Raw genomic sequence first — 4229 nt, forward strand, 5'->3', positions numbered from 1 at the left:
TTTCAGTTTATTTATACAATGGTAAGCATATAATTTCAATGGATTGAGTGTACGGTTGATAAATATTGTCAATTATTGTCATTTCCTTAGGTAAAGCAGAAAAAATAGCATTTTCCGCATAAATGAGATCAGCGGACAGTTTTATATGATCATTGGTACATATCTGAATTACCAGGGTGAAAACAGATGACTGTGATGTCATAGGCATGAGATTTCGAAATCTTGGATGTCATGTCATTATTTATCAGTTAGAATAGTGCATGTGTTGCTAAGCTGAGGTTTTGATAGGATTTTGGTTATTTATTATGACACCATTGAGTATTTATGACGTCATATATACCATCTGATGATGTCATAGTTACTGATGACGTCATAGTAGGTATGACGTCATATAACAAGGCTAAATTTGATATTTGTATAGTATTTTTTGCTTGATTACATGCACAGAGACTCAAAGTACCACATTCAACTCAAAACACAACTTTATTCAAGAGATATACAGAATTATGGGAGTTTTCATTTTCAAAATTACCTCCCCTTATTACTGGATAAGGAGAAAAAGTTGTCAAAATACACCTCTCAAGGAAATCAGCAGTACTCAGTGACTATTAAAGATACACAGTAACCCGATTTGTCATTTTGTTAGTCGGAACATATTCTAGACATTCATGGGGGTTTTAGTAAAATTAGAATTTAAAAAAGTTTTGTATAAGGTAGCACACTACAGTAGGACAGGCTGGCCATGGGCAATTTTTTTGTTAAGCAAATAACTTAATATACTTTATTAGAGGTTATATGTAGGGTTAACTGGCAGTGTTTACATATCTAAAACATGTGCCATATTATTCAGAATAGGGCATTTCTACTGTACACTGCTACCTAATTAAGTGACATGAGTGTATGATATATGTAGCAGTTTTCATTATAACGATAATTGAAGGACCAACCTTATAGAACATAGCATTGTAACTGGAGTGTTATATGTAATGAAGGTAAGAACACATTCCATTAGTCATTACTGACCTTCCATACTGCTGTGCCTTAAGATTTGTTTTCCTTGTTAAATTTTGTTGGATACATATCTATGATGATCTGATTAACTTGTTAACCCACCATATTGAGATGATTGTCTATTCAAATCGCTCTACGTCTGTGGTCTGCCTGTCTGTCCTTAAATAATTTTTTTGTGTATGCTTTTTCCTAAGAAGTACTTGATGGATCTCTTGGTCCTTAGTTGCACATGTGCTCTATATATTTTGGGACGGACCAGAAAAAACAAAATGGCTTACAGGTGCCTATCTTTAATTTTGACACTGAAAATTTGTTTTCCCTATTATTGACAAGTACTGGATTGATCATTCTTAAATTTCATGTGCATGTACCTCTTGGTCCCTAGGTGTGCTGTTGGTTTTAGGTATGATCAGAAAAACAAAATGGCCGATTGGTGGCCATTTTGGATTTTGACAATGGAAGTTTAATATATTGAAATGGAGGGATATTCCTGAAGCTTAATGCTTAAATTCCCCTGATTCCTAGTTGTTCCCTTTTGATTCGATGACTGATCAGAAAATCAAAATGGCTGACAGGCAGCCATCTTGGAATATGGAAATAAAAGTTAAATATGTTCATCACTATTTCTTGAGAGTACATAAAGGACATTTCTTAGGTTTCTCTCGGGCTCTAGTGGTGTCAATTCAATTTTAAGTCTTTTCAATAAAACAGCTGACAAGAAACCACCTTGGATCATGCCTGTTGAAGTTTTTTGATTGCCATTTCTTGATTAGTACCAAAAGGATATTTCTGAAACTTTCCCATGGACCCTTGTTTTGTCCATATAAATTAGAATCTTATCAGGAAAACAGAATGGCCAACAGGTAGCCATCTTGGTTTTTGGCAGTTGAAGCTAGTTATTTCCATCTTTTCAGAGGTGCTTGACACATACTTCTTAAACTTCACATTTCGCTTCTTCTTAATCCATAGTTGTGTCCATTAAGTTTTGGATCAAGGAAACATAATGGCTTTGATCTAGTCAGGAAATTTGTTATTAATATATATTTGAAAATTCTTTTTAGGTCTTTCTTAGATATCATCTATAAATTTCCCTTGATATCCAATGAGATGAAGGGCAGAAAGGAGCAGAAGTAGATAAAGGATAAGTCTTTAATACAACCAATACAGATCATTCAAATGGTTGGCGCCAAGATCCCTCTTTGATCTCTTGTTAAATATACCATGATGATAATCATTCCAAAGTATAACATTAGTTAGTTGTGTGCATATTTGTAGTTTTTAGCTCACCTGGTCTGAATGATGGTTGAGCTTATGCCATGCTGTGCCCTCTATCGGCTATTGTCTGTCTGTCCTTCTGTCAACTTTTCCTATAAAACAGTGCTAGTCATGAACCTCTGAGTTGATTTTGACCAAATTTGGCTTGAAGCATGAAGGGAACCAATGTTTGTATAAAGTCTCAGGATCTAGCCACCAGGGGCTTGTAGGGCTGGGTCCAATATGGGATAGCAATTTCTTTAAAATCATTCTGAGGAGTGAAGGATTTGGTCCATACTTTGTCTGAAGCATCAATAGGTGAAGGGGTACAAAACTTGAATAGTTTATTTAGTTTAATAACAATTAAACAATTCAACTGATCAGAGGTCAAGGTCATGGTAGTGGTACAATTTTATATCTTCACTGGTGAACATCTTGTTAAACCATTATGAAGCAAATTTGGTCAGAATTTAACATAGTCATCTGACCACAGATAGGTCAAGGTCATAATTTCTATCTTCACTGAGGAATATTTTGTTATAGCATTATGAAGCAGAATTGGTCATGATAAAACAAGCATTTTATGACATGAAGCAAAGTTGGTCAGTATTAACAAAAGAAAGAATCATCTGACCTACGGTCAAGGTCATTGGGTCAAAAGCTAAGTACAAATTTTGTAATATTTACTAATTAACATTTTGTGATGGCTTTATGAGGCAAAATTAGTTGGCATAAACAAGTCAACTGACTAAAGGTCAAGGTTAGTGGGTTCAAAAGTCAACTTTTGTATCTTTTTGCTAAGGAGCATTTTATTATCACATTATGGAGCAACGTTTGTCAGAATTATACAGACATCAGTCTAAGGTCAAGGCCACAGTGTCAAAGGTTAAGGTCATTTTTTGTATTTTTACACATGACCTTTTGTCCTGGCAGTGTGAAGAAAAAGAGTTCTTAGGGATTAAACAAGATGTCAGCTGACCAAAGATAAAGACAAATCAGGTCAAATTTCGAGCCATTTGGACCTTATTTATAATTCGTCAAGGGCAAATTTGATCTCTGATATTGACCATTGATTAGAAAAAACAAGCCAAGCTTTACAATTAAGCGTTAACTAATATATATGGAGATGGAAGGAAAGAAATCACATTCCTGTACATGTATAATTATATTTGTTTCATAGTTCAAATTTGAAAAATAAAACTGAGCCCAAGCAATATGGGCTTCTTGATGATATATATTATGGGAGATAAATACTAACCTGTCTTTTGAACCAGACTGCTCATAGTTTGTTTAAGGAAAATGTTGACCGAAATAGCTGATGACATAAGAGTGTTTTTCCATAATTATTGAAACATCCAAGTGAACGATGCAGGCTCCATTGGCCTTTGGTTTTTGCAGTGGTTTATGGGCAGAATTGCAGAATGCAGAAATTTATTTTATATAACCTTATACAGATGGAAATAATCAATAACAAATATTTATATTGTTATTTTTGTTATATTTCATACCTACATATACATGCTTTAATCAAGAGATATGACTGTTTGAATAATTGTTTTCAATAACATTTGCCTTTCATCATTAAAGTTTAAGCACATATCTAAAATGACCGTGTTTTCATTTACTTTAAACATTTAAGTTTTATTATTAGCTCACCTAGCCCGAAGGACCAAGGTGAGCTGATACTATACCGTGGTGTCTGTCCATGCGTCAGCTTTTTCTTAACCACGGATTACAATCTAACTTGTTTTTGACATTGTATAAATGATGGTGATAATGCTTTTGGGGGATGGGGGACGAGTCGGGAAAATTTTGCTATATTGCTATAAACAACTCCTTGCACGTCGTACTGGAAAACATTCGTGTTTCACTAGAAGCAGGGGGAATTCTAAAATGACCAAATAGACCGCCTTCTTGGTCCAAATGTGGCCAAGGCCAAATAGTTTAAATACAGCACAAATCTG

At 34.5% G+C, this 4229-nt stretch overlaps 1 long non-coding RNA gene across 1 annotated transcript; it reads left to right on the forward strand.

The window, feature by feature from the left end:
- Positions 1 to 741: 741 nt before the first annotated feature.
- On the forward strand, positions 742 to 3865 carry LOC117340961. The gene is made up of 2 exons (XR_004535515.1): positions 742 to 2555; positions 3020 to 3865. It is a non-coding gene; the product is annotated as an uncharacterized LOC117340961 (long non-coding RNA).
- The last annotated feature ends 364 nt before the right edge of the window (positions 3866 to 4229 follow it).

The sequence above is a fragment of the Pecten maximus genome, chromosome 13 (assembly GCF_902652985.1).
Source record: "Pecten maximus chromosome 13, xPecMax1.1, whole genome shotgun sequence".
Lineage (NCBI taxonomy): Eukaryota > Metazoa > Mollusca > Bivalvia > Pectinida > Pectinidae > Pecten > Pecten maximus.